Consider the following 17,907-nt stretch of genomic DNA (forward strand, 5'->3'; position numbering starts at 1 on the left):
TTGTTATATTGAAAGGAAAACAGATATTTAAAATCTTAAGGTATGATAGATAAAATCTTGAAAGGATACATAACAAAGTGGTAAAGGTAGTTATTTCTTAGTTTTAAGATTTTTCTATTTTCCTTTTTCGTTTGGGTGGATTTTCTAAATTTCTCACAGTGAACACACACTAATTTTGTAATCAGAAACAAAGTAAACAGAAATTATTTCAAGCATGAATTCCCAGATTTTAACTAACCACTAGGTGCCTGCAGATAATTAGGCCCATTAAAATGCATGCCTCTAAATTCAGTTGTTCAATCCATCTTAACTCTTAGACAATGGTTTAATGACTTTTCTTAGTTGGAAACAGCCAAGTTTCACAAATGTTCTCCATTCACCTCATGATACCTACATTCCAATTGAAGAATCACTTCTTATTTTAATGTGGAAATGGATACAATCTAGTGTGGGTATCCTCAATATTTCTTCCCTCCAAATTTCTCTGAATGTTAACTTTCTTTTATCTTAAACTCTTTCTTTCCTTTTTTCTTTTTTATCTTAAACTCTTTCAATTGAACTTTGGAATATCATCCAATATTACTAGGTTAGTCTGCCTTACTTTGAAAAGATCAGGACTTCTATATTTCTTAAAGGAATACAAAATCATCTTAAATTTCATTGCTTTGAATCACTCTAAGGTTTGATCATTTCCCTGTGTTTATACTGTTGCTATTATATATGCTGCCTTCAGCTCAGACTATAATATCCAGGCACAAAAGCAAAGATTAATTTCACCATTTCATATATGATAGACTGAAACCCAGAGAGGTGAAATGATTTACCAATGTTAATGGGCTAAATGACCTGAAAAATTATAATAAAAACCCAGATCTTCTGAATTAAATGTCATTTCCACCATGCTGCTTATCAGTTATCATGCCAAGTTTAAATCAGATGATTCACCAAATTATCATAACTAACGCCATACTTCACTAAAAATACCCCACACTTTGTATAGTGCTACGAGGAAATGTGGTCTGTGAAGAAATTACCACTACCAGGATTTCCTCCAGCTATTCTCAAGCTATATAATAATTCTATTGGTTTAAAAGGTTTAATTATGAGGGTTGAATATAGTCTCTGAAGATTATGAATAATTGAAAATTGAATGTATGAAGTTACTTATATAGTCAGAGTATGTGGAAAAGAAATAGATACTCACTTTTAGAAACTACCGAAAGTAGAGATAAATAGCTGTCGTGTTCCAAGGCAAAACCTATGAATGGACAGTTGACTGCAATAATATGGTCACCCCCACCTAAGTGAACTGGGGATTTTACTGCTGAGGTCAGTGTTTGGAGCATCTGGCTCTCGGTGCCAGTTCAGAAATAAAAACTTCAAGCAGGCCAGCCATGATGGGCCCCAAGTACCAAGTGCTTTGAGACTTCTGAGAGCCGTGGTTCCCCCTCCCCAACAGCAAACTCCCCAGACAGGTGAGGCCAAGCTGCTGGGACATTCTAAGGGCAGGCCGAGTTGTGAGTCTGTCTCTCTTCCTTTCTACCTGGGTGTTGCTTTCTGTTTTCTGATTGAAATCAAAGATTGTGAGCAAGGAGAATAATTACAAAACCACTCCTTAGAGTCACAGTGTTTTAAATTTCCATTCCACCTTGTCTAGTTTAAAGCCTACTAAACCAAGGGACAAATGAGCCCACTTAGCTAATTGGATTTTTTTTTAAAGCAGAAGAAACTTTTAGGATAAAACTTAAGATCCTATTACTCATTAGTGGAACATACTGGTAGGATGACCAACTGTCCTCACACTCAGGATTTCCAGTGCTGAAATGGGGGGAATGGGAGCAAACCAGGATGGTCAATCACCCTAATACCTGTAATATCATGATAGAAGGCATAAATTTTCAAATGGCAGGTGAAGGTAGTCAGAATAAAGTCACTTTGCTGTGACCAAAACTAAATATGATGTTGTTAGATTCAGGTTTACATACTGAAACTTAAAGGATCAATGATGGATGGTTCTTAATTTTAAATTCTTAATTCTCAGTTTATATTGAGTTAGAAAATAAAATAAAATAAAAACAAAGATTCCCTTTAAAATTGAAGTCCCTTAGAAAAGCTGATACAAATTTGGCATAAGCTCAGAATCAAATAAAATTAAAGGAATATTTAAATGCAAGAGGAAAATCTTTTTTTTTTTTTAAGATTTTATTTATTTATTTGACACAGAGAGAGACAGTGAGAGCAGGAACACAAGAGGGGGAATGGGAAAGGGAGAAGCAGCCTTCCCACCGAGCAGGGAGCCTGATGTGGGGCTCATCCCAGGACGCTAGGATCATGAACGGAGCCGAAGGTAGACGCTTAATGACTGAGCCACCCAGGCATCCAGAATATCTTTTAAAAAGGTCTACTTTGTGGAGAACTAAAGGTCACTCAGTACTTGGACTTCCATTTTACAGATGAGGAAATCGAGGCCTGTAGAGGTGGCCATGCAGGGTCATCCCATTTTATCAATAAAATCTAACTCATACTTGAAGTCTGGACAGAGCACTTGACTGCCAATCTAGATGATTCTCTTCCACAGCTTGTCTTCCTCCCTTCCAAGGCCGAAAGTATTGATTAAATCAGGGTGTGCTAGAAAGGATATCTTGCCCTAATTTAATGCTAAATGTGTGGAAGCTTGGGGGAGCCGTAAATAATCCTTTGTTTTCAACACATCTCTGTTTTTGATATATATGTCCTGCAATTTTGAGGGGTGGATGGGAACAGCCTGTGAAGCTCATTGTGTTATAGTCAGTGGAACGGCTGAACCCACCACCCGGAAGGAGAAGCTATGGGCCCTGATTAGTCACATCAGTGAGAATAAAGAATTAACAGTATTGACTAGATACAATACTTCACTGGTGTTTAAACTTCTGTGCCTTAGAGTCACCTTGCTTATTGAAACCATACTGCTCAGCTCTCCCCTCAAAGTTTCTGACTCGTTGGCTTTGCAGCATACCTGAAATTCTGTATTTGTATCAAATTCCCAGGTGAGGCTGCTGCTGGTGGTCTGGAGCCTTGCCTTGAAAACAAATGCTGTCTCCCAGTGCCTTACACACACACACACACACATACACACACACACACAGCAGAATTTTTATGTTAGGGGAGGGGTCACATCAGAAATCCATTAAAAAGATATAGCGATACTTAATATGAAAAACTGCTATAAGATTATAAATTTGAGAAGTAACTTTTCCACATCTTCCTCCTCTATCAAATCTCAGCTTTGTGGAAAGAAAAGGTTTTAGAACTCACCTTATTTAAATATTTCTACTGTAGTAGGAAGAGAACTACAGGAGAGCTCTTTTAATGACTTTTTTACAAATTGTATTTTTATAGCGTTGGAGTGTAACATACCTTTGGAAAAAGCTTACTAAGCTTACTCATGAATCATTTACAACAACAGTTAAAGCTTTTAACCCATCATTAATTTTCACAATGGTTGTTGCTTTATGACTCAAGTAATTAACTAAACAATGTTTCACAAGCATTTTAAACAACTTGTTATATAAAGGGCTCAATGTGTATAGTGAGAAAGTAAATCAACAGGTTTATTGGTATTGGGAAAATTCTTGCCTTGTCCTTGTCCTTGGGTGTCAGGAGATTAAGAAGCGCTAGTTTAGTCAAATCAGACTTGTAGCTGCTTTAAGACTCTCATCTTTCAAAATCTAGTTATTAAGCAATTTACTGTTAAAAAAGTGACTTCCTTTTTTTCCCCTCACAACCCTGAGTACATGACTTGAACTGAAATCAAGAGTCAGACACTTAATCGGCTGAGTCACCTAGGCTCCATTCTTAATGAGAAACATATTTCTGATCATATATATTTTTAAAGAGAAACATATATGCCTACCTTTAAATTCTCTCAACTTGCAGTTTATTTCAACACCATCTTTTCCTCAAAACTAAATCCCTCATATTGCTTTTTTCACCAAGCTACTCCTAAGCACCCATAGAGCTTAATTGAAGGGACACTTTCTCAGTGAAGCCTTCAGTGATTCTATTATACTTGCCTATAGCACCATGAGCTCATTCTTTCAGACAAGTTTTATAATAGTAGAAAAATAATTATTTGTTTAAGGTCAGTTTTGCTTTCAAAATGGAAGCTTCACGAAAGAATGATTCATGTAACTTTCCCCCCTAGTGCCCAGTGCACTGCTTACCTATTAGAAGGTACTTGTGTAAGCCATCCTTCAAGATGGCCTCCACCGATCCCTGCCTCCTGGTGTCCACATCCTTGTTAGTCCTTTCCTACATGTAGCAGAGTTGATTTGTGTGACCAGTAGGATACAGCAGAAGTAGATCACTTCTGAGATTAGATTATAAAGTACTGTGACTACTACCTTGGGGTGGTCTCTTGTTCTTTCTTTTCCGTTCTGTGGAAAGCCAGCTGCCATGTTGTGAGAAGCCCTGTAGAGAGTCTCATGTGGCAAAGAACTTCCACAACTGTGTGAGTTGAAGTGTTGAATTCTCTAGCCTAAGATGAGTTTTGAGAAGACAGCTGACCAGGCTGGCAGCTTGACTGCAGCTTCCTGAGAGACTCTGAATGAGAGCTAAGGTGTTCCTGTATCCTGATCCTCAGAAACTGTGTGTGGTAATAAATGCTCATTGATTTAAGCAGCTAATTTGGGAAACGATTTATCATGTAACAATAGATAGGTACCTAATACAATACTGAGTAAATATGCAAAAACTAAATGAACAGAAGATCTAAAGTTACTGTGATTCATATAACAATAATCCATTACAAATAATTGGTCTCAACTTTTCTGCCATTATCTTGCTTCTATCAGACTGAAGTCTGATACAGATCTAAAACTGAAGGCTAGGAATTGTAATGATTAGTGCAAATTATTTTTTTATTGTTACAGATTTAACCAATTTAAATAGTTGATTCAGTATAGAGTTTCAGGCTAGCCCCTTAAAAATTCTCAGATACAGTAACTTAGCAAGGCCACCACTAGCCTGAAGGTACCAAAAAAGTTGGTAAATTATTTACTAATAACAACTAAAACAAACAGTGTGATTAGGTATGAATTACACAGATAGAAAAAGTAAACACAAATTTATTCTAGTCATAATAATTAGGTGTTCAAAGCCTTAGGATTTAATAATTTGTTAAAAAAAATCTACATATCTTGCTCTCATGGAAAGAAAATTCCTTATGATAGGTTCAGAGTTTACTTGCTCTGATAATCTCAAGTGACAATCACTAGATTTAATAGCTTTCTCGTGAAGTTATGGTAGAACTTGTATAATTTTGAATACATTTTAATTTGAGAAGCTACATCTACTGATTAAGTTAAATATATCCTGACAGCTGCAAAGTATTCACAATGTCAGGTAAATTCTTGCTCTAAATACAGTGTAGGACTTCAACAGACATCATATTAGGTTTTAGGAAAACAAAGCTTGTTTATTATATATTCAATATCTCATAAATATGCATTCCTTAGTATGTTTATCAATTTAAATTGCATATTTTTACATAGTTGTAATTGTTCATATTCACTAATTCTTCAAATTTCTCATGTCACCTGGAACATGAAAAAGGTCATGACATTCTTGTTTTTTAAAATTCTCTTTTAAAGCTGACTGGGGGTGCCTGAGTGGCTCAGTCGGTTAAATATCTCACTTCAGTGGGCCTCCCTGCCCAGCAGGGAGTCTGCTCTCCCTTTCCTTCGGCCCCTCCCCCCACTCGTGCTCACTCTCCCTCTCTCTGTCAAATAAATAAATAAAATCTTTATTTAAAAAAAGCTGATATTATTGTATTTTATGGAGGTTGAAAATCAGATTTGCATGAGAATCAAGTTTTCTTTTTCCTTTTTTCTCCTTAGTATTTTCCACATTGGAGAAGTTGTTGTGGATGTCAGCAGGTGACAATTTGTTTAACTTGTGTTGTAGGTTGGAGTCCCCAGAAAGCAGAGTCTGAGAGACAGATTCACACACAAAAAGTGTATTTGTAAGCACTCTTAGATTAATGCCTTTGGAAGAATGGAAGGAAAACCAGGAAAAGGAAAGGATCGGAAGCAGGATTAGGCAATGAGGCCTCAGCTGGCCGCACACCAGGATCTGGAGCTGGGATGGTTCCTCATAGTTGTTTGGAGTTGGTGTAAGAGACTGGCCATTATATCCTGATGTTGATCAAAGGTTGGGGTGTTGGCTGCCCCAGGAAGGGCGTATGCCCTCGGATGAGCTGGGTCTCTTCAGCGAAAGCAATTCATAAAGAGGGCTGACAGTAGCCCCACCCCTAGCGGATGGGGGACTCTGCAGCACAACCTGGAATCGACTACATCATCAATAATACATTTTTATGAAGATGGCTGTATTTTTCCTTGAATAATTTTTATATTCTTTGACATAGTCAAGAGGATTAGGTACACTGAGTTCTTATTCTTGTACCATTTTGTATATAATATTTTGTCATTGTACTGAATTAGTTCTGACCAAATGAATTTACAGAGGGATATAGGCAACTTTCCTAAAGTACTTATCCTCACTGCTCTCTGTCTCTGGTTGGAATTTTAGTGATAGGACAGCATCATCTCTACTTACCCACCAGGGGCATTTGGTAAGAGTTTCAAATTTATGTTTGATAAATATGTTTTAAATCAATATTTTCATTCAGTAGACTTCAGTCAATGACCATATAGAGTTCAGAAATTCCACTTCTAGGATTATTTCTAAAGGAATTGAAAGCAGGATTTAAAGAGATATTGGTACATTCACGTTCATAGCAACATCAGTCACAATAGCCAAAAGGTAGAAGCAACTTAAGTGTCCATTCTGGATAAACAGTTAAATAAAATGTGGTCTATTATTTAGCCTTAAATGTGGAATATTATTTAGCCTTAGGAAGGAGACTCTGATATATGCTACAATGTGGATGAACCTTGAGAACATCAGGCAAACTGAAATTAGCTAGTCATTAAAAGACAAATATTGTATGATTCCACTAATATGAGGGACCTAGTGCAATAGAATTAAAAAAGACAGAAAGTAGAATGGTGGTCGTCCGGGCTGGTGGAAGTAGGGAGTTACTGTTTAATGTGTATAGTGTTTTGGTTTTGCAAGACAATAGGAATTCTAGAGATGGGTGGTGTGAAGAATATATGAATATACTTAATTCCATTGTACTGTACATCTAAAAATTATTAAGATTATAACTTTTATGTTATGTGCATAATAAAAAAATAAGTTAATCAGGGTTAACACTAACACACCTGTATGATTTTTGCCTTTCTTGTTCTATAGCGTTAATAGCTAGATATTTTAAATTTCAATTTTGAACATTAGTGTTATTTAAAAAATTTTTTTATTATGTTATGTTATTCACCACACAGGACTCAACATTATTTTTGATGAACATCTGGATTTCTTTATTTTGCCAGGAAAATGTGATAAATGTTGCTGCCAATACTTGAGTCTATTTTCTCTTTCAATCCTCAAAGAGTTTATTGATTTGTCTTTAATGTGTCTGAAACTTCTTACCTACTCCATCTTTTGGAAAATTAAAATTTCATGCTTGAGGTGGATAATAGTCAATGAAAGGGCCAGCTGTTTAATATTTGAACTACACTGCCACATAGCTCTATGAGCAGAAAGAATATTGATTTTAGTGGAGTCTTTCTTTTCCCTATCCAGTTTTCCTTGAAATTCAATGACTGTGATTGAGAAAGAAACTCTTATTCTGCTCCATTTGTGAGATAGCTCTAAATTATTAGCTCTGAAAATAAAAATATTAAAAGTTGTCTAAAATAAATTAACTCTAAAATATTTTTCTTATCTTCAAGCTACTTGCCCTAAGTTATCTAGTAATACAAATAGTTTTCATTTTTCTCTTTCATACTTTGTTATTTTCTGTTTTCTGGTCCTCATTTTCTATATAAAATTTTTCATTTTACATTAGGAAAAATATTTTATCTTAGAATTTATAAAATTATAACTGGCTTAATTTTAATAATGATTAATTTTTTTACTAGAGGAATTTTCATTAAAAACAAAGAATTAGAATATAATTAGCATAATTATGCTTATATGCTGTTTATTTATGATTATTAAAAGTAAACAAACATTCAATTATTACTTGTGTAATGGCATAATTAAAATGCTTTTAAATTTTATTTGGTACCCAACAACTCCATTTAGAAATGTATGTGAATGGCTGAATATATAAATAGCAATCTGAAACGTCAAATTTAGCCAAACCACTAATAGCAACATTAAGAACAGCAGCTCTTTATTTAGTGGCACAGGACATGTGCGATATTAGATCAGCAAGGTGTTCTTTTTTCCATATTTTTAGTATGATAAAATATGTATAATAAAATTTATCATCTTGACCATTTTGAGCATATAATTCAGTGGTATTAAATATGTTTATAATGTGTGTGCAACCATTGCTACAATCCATCTCTAGAGGTCTTCATCTCATAAAAATGAAACTCTAAGACCATTAAACAATAAATCCCTTTCCCCCTTCCCGAGCCCCTGGAACTACCGTTCTACTTTCTGTCTCCATGATGTCAACAACACATTTTAATTGTTACACCTGTTCCTACTTTGTAAACTTTCATATTTTCAAAATGAAACTTCCAAAAAATTTTAACCCTTTTAAAATTTTTTGTGTATTTATTTTTAGAGATGGAGAGAGGGAGAGAGAGAGAAAGGGATGGGAGAAGGGCAGAGGGATAGAGAATATCTTAAGCAGGCTCCAAGCCCAGTGAGGAGCCCAGCACTGGGCTCAATCACAACCCCGAGATCATGACCTGAGCTGAAAGCAAGAATCAATCACTTATGATTGTCTGTTTTGTGTGTGTTGAGTTTGAGGAGTTCTTTATAGATCCCGGATATCAACCTTTTGTCTGTACTGTCATTTGCAAATATTTTCTCCCATTCCGTGGGTTGCCTCTTTGTTTTCTTGACTGTTTCCTTTGCTGTGCAGAAACTTTTGATTTTGATGAAGTCCCAAAAGTTTATTTTCACTTTTGTTTCCTTTGCCTTTGGAGACATATCTTGAAAGAAGTTGTTGTGGCTGATATCGAAGAGATTACTGCCTATGTTCTCCTCTAGGATTCTGATGGATTCTTGTCTCACGTTGAGGTTTTATCCATTTTGAGTTTATTTTTGTGTACGGTGTAAGAGAATGGTCAAGTTTCATTCTTCTACATATAGCTGTCCAGTTTTCCCAGCACCATTTATTGAAGAGACTGTCTTTTTTCCACTGTATATTTTTTCCTGTTTTGTCGAAGATTATTTGACCATAGAGTTGAGGGTCCATATCTGGGCTCTCTACTCTTAAAAATGGGCAGAAGATATGAACAGGCACTTCTCCAATGAAGACACACAAATGGCTATCAGACACATGAAAAAATGTTCATCGTCACTAGCCATCAGGGAGATTCAAATTAAAACCACATTGAGATACCACCTTACACCAGTTAGAATGGCCAAAATTAGCAAGACAGGAAACAACATGTGTTGGAGGGGATGTGGAGAAAGGGGAACCCTCTTATACTGTTGGTGGGAATGCAAGTTGGTACAGCCACTTTGAAGAACAGTGTGGAGATTCCTCAAGAAATTACAAATAGAGCTTCCCTATGACCCTGCAATTGCACTACTGGGTATTTACCCCAAAGATACAGATGTAGTGAAAAGAAGGGCCATCTGTACCCCAATGTTTATAGCAGCAATGGCCACGGTCGCCAAACTGTGGAAAGAACCAAGATGCCCTTCAACGGACGAATGGATAAGGAAGATGTGGTCCATATACACTATGGAGTATTATGCCTCCATCAGAAAGGATGAATACCCAACTTTTGTAGCAACATGGACGGGACTGGAAGAGATTATGCTGAGTGAAATAAGTCAAGCAGAGAGAGTCAATTATCATATGGTTTCACTTATTTGTGGAGCCTAACAAATAGCATGGAGGACAAGGGGAGTTAGAGAGGAGAAGGGAGTTGGGGGAAATTGGAAGGGTAGGTGAACTATGAGAGACTATAGACTCTGAAAAACAATCTGAGGGGTTTGAAGCAGCAGGGGGGTGGGAGGTTGGGGGAACCAGGTGGTGGGTATTGGAGAGGGCACAGATTGCATGGAGCACTGGGTGTGGTGCAAAAACAAGGAATACTGTTATGCTGAAAAAAAAAATAAAATTATATATTAAAAAAAAAGAATCAATCACTTAACCAGCTGAGCCACCCAGGTGCCCCAAAATTTAACTCTTTTAGAGTTAAGCACTTTATTTCCATTGACCAGAAAACTAACAAAATATACTTAGTTGGCTGGGAGAAGAAAGTTTACTGTCATCTGTCAAAAGTATTCAAAATTCTCACATAAACTTGTTTAATTATAATAAAAGCTTTTCAAACTGGGGCACCTGGGTGGCTCAGTGGGTTAAAGCCTCTGCCTTCAGCTCAGGTCATCTGCTCGGCAGGGAGTCTGCTTCCCTTCTTCTCTCTCTGCCTGCTTTTCTTCCTACTTGTGATCCCTGTCTGTCAAATAAATAAATAAAATCTTCAAAAAAAAAATAAAAAAAGCTTTTCAAAAATAATGAAGATATTAAAGATAGAATCGGTGCCCAGTTAGATGTGGCATCTGTTTTCAGGACACAACTGGAACAACCAAAGGTCTCATCTTTGCAGAGAAGTTGGAGGAATAAATAGTGCAAACATGTGCCTAAAAAGATGTCCATGAAGAGATATTTTGTATGTAAAAGCCATGTTTGTAGTATAAAATTGGAAACCTTTTCTTCTTTCTGTAGATATGTTGAATATATCTGAAGTTCAAGATTCACAGTGAGTTCTGGCTTTATATTAAATACTTAAAAATGCTAATAAATCTTCCTATGCTTTTGAGTAAAATAAAGCTTTTCAAAGTAGGATATATTATATATATGTAAATGTAAATATATATATATTTGTATATCTATATAGTGTACCTATTTTTAAATATTAATGTTAAAATTGGTATTAATAATTTTAAAATGTAGGTTAAGAAATAGCTCAAGATTCTTAAGAAATTTTTATTTACTATATAAAATTATGCACAAACACATTCACATGTACAGAGAAACTGGTGTGTTGACCTTAAAGAGAAAGGAAAATGAAAGGAACTCGTGGAACAAATTGATACATAGGAGGTTTTCCATAAATTCTCCTTAAATGTGATCTAAATGGAAGGTATCATCATACATCTTATATTTCTTCTCTTTGCAGTTCCCACTCCTGCAATTTCGAGAGAAATTTGTAATTTACTCCTCTCCATGTTCTCTGGTATTTTCTGCCATCAGTTGTCTCCAGAACTTCTGAAAGATTTTGGAATTTTAAAATTCCATACCATGTGTCTAGACATTTTATTCATTCTTTGATTCCTTTAACTTCTTGGCACCAAAAACAACAATGAGATTACCATCCTTTTCAGTTTCCTTGATTATAAATTTCCAGCCTATTGCCCATTCTTTAGCTGGAATCCCTGTCTTCTTCTTGTTGATTTATAGGAATTCTTTGTATATTTTAGGCATTGATCACTTGATGTTTTCTTCAGTCTGCCAAAGAGCTGTTATTTTGTTCATAGTCACTGAAGAGAAATTATAAATTTTGATATATCCAAATTCTTCTCTTTTTGCCCTTACAATTACTATTTTTGGTGTTTTCATTATGAACTCCTTTTCCTTAATTCTATCTCAAGTCACAAAAATATTCCCAAATAATATCTTCTATGAGCTTTAAAGTTTTTATTAATTTTTTTAAATTTAAATTTCAGTTAACTTACGGTGCAGTATTGGTGTCTGGAGTAGAATTTAGTGATTCATCACTTACAGACAATACCCAGTGCTCATCATAAGAGCCCTCCTTAACACCGAACACCCATCTACCCCATTCCCCACCCACCTACCTCCATCAGCTCTGTTTGTTCTCTGTCATTTAAAGTCTCTTATGGTTTGTTTCCTTCTCTCCTTTTTCTCTTTTCCCCCTTCCCACATGTTCATCTGTGTTGTTTCTTAAATTCTACATAACAGTGAGATCATATGGATTCTGTCTTTCTCTGACTTACTTCACTTAGCAAAATATACTCTAGCTCCATCCACGTTTTTGGAAATGTCAAGAATTCATTCTTTTTTGTGGTTGAATATTTAGTATTCCATGTATATACCACGTCCTGTATCTTCTTCATCCATTCATCAGTCAAGGGACATTTGGGCTCTCTCCATAGTTTGGCTATTGTTGATAATGCTTCTATAAACATTGGGGTGCATGTGCCCCTTCGAGTCTGTATTTTTGTATCCTTTGAGTAATAAATACCTAGGAGTGTAATTGCTGGATTGTAAGGGTAGCTCTATCTTTAACTTTCTGAGGAATATCCATACTGTTTTCCAGAGTGGATGCACCAGTTTGCATGCCCACCAAAAATGCACAAGTGTCACCCTCTCTCCAATCCTCGCTGATTGTTTCTTGTGTTGTTAATTTTAGCCATTCTGACAGGTGTAAGATGATATCGCATCATGATTTTGATTTGTATTTCTCTGATGATGAGTGATGTTGAGCATCTTTTCATAAGTCTTTTAGCCATTTAGATGTCTTCTTTGGAAAAGTGTCTATACATATCTTCTATCCATTTCTTAACTGGATTATTTGTTTATTAGGTGTTCAGTTTGATAAGTTCCTTATAGATTTTGGGTACTAACCCTTTATCAGATATGTTATTTACAAATATCTTCTCCCATTCTGTAGGCTGCCATTTAGTTCTGTTGATTATTTCCTTTGCTGTGCAGAAGCTTTTCATCTTGATGACGTACCAATAGTTCATTTTTGCTTTTGTTTCCCTTGCCTCTGGCAACATGTCTAATAAGGTGTTATGGCTAAGGTCAAAGAGGTTTGCCTGTATTCTCTAGGATTTTGATGGTTCTCTGTCTCCATTTAGGTGTTTTATCCATTTTTATTTTTGTGTATGGTGTAAGAAAATGGCTCATTTTCATTCTTCTGGATGTAGCTGTCCAGTTTTCCAACACCATTTATTGAAGAGGTTGTCTTTTTCCTGCTGGATATTCTTCCCTGCTTTATTGAAGATTAGTTGGCCATAAAGTTGTGGTTCAGTTTCTGGGCTCTCTATTCTCTTCCACTGATCTATGTATCTGTTTTTGTGACAGTACCATACTGTCTTGATGACTACAGCTTTGTAATATAGCTTGAAAGCTGGAATGGTGATGTCCCCAGTTTTGTTTTCTTTCAGAATTGCTTTGGGTATTTGGGATCTTTTGTGGTTCAATACAAATTTTAGGATTGTTTGTTCTAGCTCTGTGAAAAATGCTGGTAGTATTTTGATAGGGATCATATTAAGTGTGTAGATTGCTTTGGGTAGTGTAGACATTTTAACCGTTTGTTCTTCCAACCCATGAGCATGGAATGCTTTTCCAATTCTTTGTGTCATCTTCAATTTCTTTCATAAGTATTCTATAGTTTTCAGAGTACAGATATTTTAATCTCTTTAGTTGTTTATTCTTAGGTATCTTACTGCTTTTGGTGCAGTTGCAAATAGGATCGATTCCTTGATTCCTTTTCCTGCTGCTTTTTTTTTTAATTTTTTATTTATTAATTTGACAGATAGAGATCACAAGTAGGCAGAGAGGCAGGCAGAGAGAGAGGGGGGAAGCAGGCTCTCCGCTGAGCAGAGAACCCAATGTGGAGCTCGATCCCAGGACCCTGGGACCATGACCTGAGCCGAAGGCAGAGGCTTAACCCACTGAGCCACCCAGGCGCCCCTCCTGCTGCTTTTTTATTGGTGTATAAAAATGCAATAGATTTCTGCACATTATTTTTATATCATGCATGAACTTTAAAGTTTTAACTTTCACACTTAGATTTCTAATATATTGTGATTCTGTCTTTATCAGATGTTAGCCAAGGACTCATTTTTATTTTTCTTCATGAGCGAGTCAGTTTTTTCTGCAATATACTAGGTTCTTTTCACATTGGTTTTTATTTCCTTTTAATAATAATATTTTCTTATACACCTAAGTATTTTTTTAAGAAGTACCTATTTTGTTCTATTGGTCAATTTCTCTGTTCTTAAGCCTATACTATATTGTTTTTATATTTTTGACCTTATATGCTTGATATGTGGCAGGACACATTTACTTTCTCTTTCAAAGTTACTTTAACTATTTATGTCTTTTATTCCTTTCATTTACATTTTAGTTTTTTGAATTCCTCAAAACAAAATCCAAGAAATTGTTATATGAACTTCACTGGGTTCCTATTATTTTACATTTGATTTTATTATATAGTATGAAGTTATTCAATACAATAGCGAGGGATATATTTCCATTTTATTATTTATTTATTTAGATTTGATTTACTTATTTGACAGAGAGAGAGAGAAATGGAATACAAGCAGGGCTAGTGGAAGAGGGAGAAGCAGGCCTCATGCTGAGCAAGGAGCCTGATGTGGGGCTGATGGACCCTGGAATCATGACCTGAGCCAAGGGCAGATGCTTACTGACTGAGACACCCTGGCACCCCTACATTTCCATTTTAGATAATTTTTGTGTCTTTTATTAGTTTTTTAAAAATATTCTTCTTAGATTACTTTATATTCTGTGTTATCCCTGGATATTTTACAATTTTTGTTCCTATTGGGACTGGTTTTTAATTTTAATTTATAATTTCCATTTGGCTATATATCAAGTAGATTTTCTAAGATAATATGTATCCACAATTATTTCTGAAGTCTATCATTATTTATGATCTTTAAAAAAAATTCAACAGATTTTCTAGATGTACCATCACTATCATCTCCAAGCAATGACAGTATTATCTCTAAAGTCCAATTCTTAAGCTGCTTAATTTTTTATTCACAGTATCAGTTGGGACTTAAAGAGGTGTCTTTTGCATTATTTTAACTTGTCTTATTTCCTGGTCAATGTTTGTAAAGCAATAAATATCTCACTATGTGTTGTTTTAGCTATGTCAAATAAATTTGGATATGAGCTGTTTTATTGCCACTTAGTTTTAAGCAATTTATTTTTCCCTTTTTAGTTCAAGGGTTATTTAGCAATATATAATTTGGTTTCTGCACATGAGAATTTTTAAAATCTGGCCTTTTATTATTAATTTCTAATTTATTTCATTTTGACCAGAGAATATAGTCAATGTTACAGTCAGTCTGTGGAACTTATCTTTGTGACTTTGTGACCTTATCTGCAATCAGCTTATGTAAATATTTCTCATGTGCTTAAAAAGAATGTTTTCCCTGTTTGGTGGCATTGGTAGGTTTCATTTTTGTTTTTGTGTGTTTGTGTGATACAGAGTTCTGTATATATCTAATACTTGGAACTTATTAATTGAATTGTTCTGATTTTTCATATATATGCTTAATTTTTGTCTGAACTCCAAGTTTCTGAGATGGGTATACAAAAATTATTCACTATAATAATTGATAAACATATTTCTCATTAAACTTCAGCAAATACTCTGAAGTACTGAAGTTGTATCGTTTTGAAAGTGTAGGTTTATGGTGGATAAAAGTCTTGTTCTATTATGTCTTTCACCAGGACATAATGTTTACTCTTTACTCCTTATGCTATTTTTTGCCTTGAATGAAATTTTGCCAGATATTAAGACTTATATTCTAGCCTTACATTGGTTAATTTTTCCTTATACTTCTCTTCTATCCTTTTCTTTTTAGTCTTTCTGATTTTTTATTTGTCTCTTATAAACAACTTGTTTGATCTCTGTTCTCAAAGATCCCCAGGCTGACCCGCCTTTTCTTCAGGGCCTTCAGATAGCTGCATGGTTTTGTTATGTGTTGTTTGCCTGTTACACAAGTTTTTACAGATGTTCTCAGCAGGAGGGTTGTTCTGATATTAGCTACTCTGTCATATCCAGAATCAAAAGAAACATATTTTTAAATTAAGAAAAAAATTTGTCTTAAATAAATGAGATTAAGGCCATGTTTGAAAAAAAAAAAAGTAGACTTTTCAAGTAAGGGTCTTGGTTGCAGTTAGATACAGGGAGGATAAACCAATGCTTAATTTAGAATTCTTTAAATGTAAATGAATGCAATTCACCAGTCATTCTTGTCTTCCATGTGGTTTTGAACCTCAGGACGATCTTTACTTAATAAAAATATCTAACGGGGCACCTGGGTGGCTCAGTGGGTTAAAGCCTCTTCCCTCAGCTCAGGTCATGATCCCAGGATCCTGGAATGGAGCCCGACATCGGGCTCTCTGCTCAGCGGGGAGCCTGCTTCCTCCTCTCTCTCTGCCTACTTGTGATCTGTCATATAAATAAATAAAATATTTTAAAAAAAGACTAAAAATCTTAAAAATAAAATAAAATAAAATAAAAATATCTAACACTATTTCTGAAAATTTATATTGTGGACATAACATGAAAATCTATGATATTCCCCAAACTGATTCACTGTGCACAAGGACATTACATACATGGCATAAATGACCTTCCTGGACACAAATCTAAATTAGAAGCTTCTAAATGCACAAATATCAATCTAATCATTTTACCCATAATTCAAGGCTAGGTCCAAGAATTTCAAGACTAATTTTTACAAATTATTGATGTCTCTACTATTATGACCAAGGTTGACAGATCAATTTCCATGCAAACATTTTGGCAGAATTCTGGTGAAAATGGCGTGGTAACTTTTATCTTCTATAAACTAATGTTCATTGGCCCAAGGCAGTCACTATATATTAAATGTAAAAAATGACTTTAAAAATATTCTTATAAAAGATTCTTTCTTTAAAAATGCACTTAATCTCTTTAAAAATATCTTTCAAATACACAGTATTGCTAAAAAAGAATACTGGGAAAACAAGGTAAATATAGATCTTGCTTGGGTTTACGCCCACTCTCTCTCTCAATTCCCCAGGAAGATGGTGAGGGAGCAGTAAAAGACATTGCTATAATCCCCAGCCAATTTTTGCAGAAATGCAAGAATTAACCTTGAGTTTCTCAATCCGATTTCTTGCCGTGACAACATGAGACAGAATTGGTGGGACAAGTGCATATTTGAGAATGCATGATTTATTTGCTCTGGCTGCAGAAAAGCAGTGCGAGAACCAAAAGCAGGACTGGTATGCAGAGCTGCTCTGCACACAGGTCCAGTTTAACCACTTCTATGCAAAAACCCGACCCCACCCCTATAATCATTCCCTTTGTCTACTGTACAAACGTCTCTCAACCTCTTCTCTAGTCTTCGCCCCAGGATGCAGCTGACAGGACTACTCATCTGTGCTGGGTTAACCCTTCATGTGATTTATATAAAAATTTTCTCATTTAATATCATGAAGTGCAGAAGGTGTCCTTTTACCGAAGTAATTGAGACTGAGGTGACTTACTAAGGTGACTAGTGTGTGCAGTTTCAGTCTTTGCTGCGACCTCAGCTGTTTGGTTGAATTCCAACGGTGATCTTGAGTCATCTCACAGTTACAGGCATGAGTGTGGAAAAATTACAGATTTGATCTCTTTTCAGTGTAACTCATTGACTGGGAAAGCATTTTGCAATAGTCTACCCACCACATTCTATTTTTCTTTAATTAAAAGTACTCACAGCATTATGATCTTCTTAAATCTATGTATGTGTGTACGTAGACACACACATGAAACTCTAACAATGTAGAGTAGTTTAATATATTTTCCAAAATGATATTATTCCTTTCCTAAAATAATAAAATCTGATATAACAAAATTATTTTCTTCTTTCTATCATGTCCCACCATATGTAGATAATTCTTTTGTTCTTTTTGATTCAAATGGATAAAGTACAGGACGAATGCCAATTCCTATGGTTTAAAAAATGAATTTATATGTATATATTGTTTCGCTCAGGCATTACATTAAATAA

The sequence above is a fragment of the Lutra lutra genome, chromosome 1 (assembly GCF_902655055.1).
Source record: "Lutra lutra chromosome 1, mLutLut1.2, whole genome shotgun sequence".
In the NCBI taxonomy this organism is placed as follows: Eukaryota; Metazoa; Chordata; class Mammalia; order Carnivora; family Mustelidae; genus Lutra; species Lutra lutra.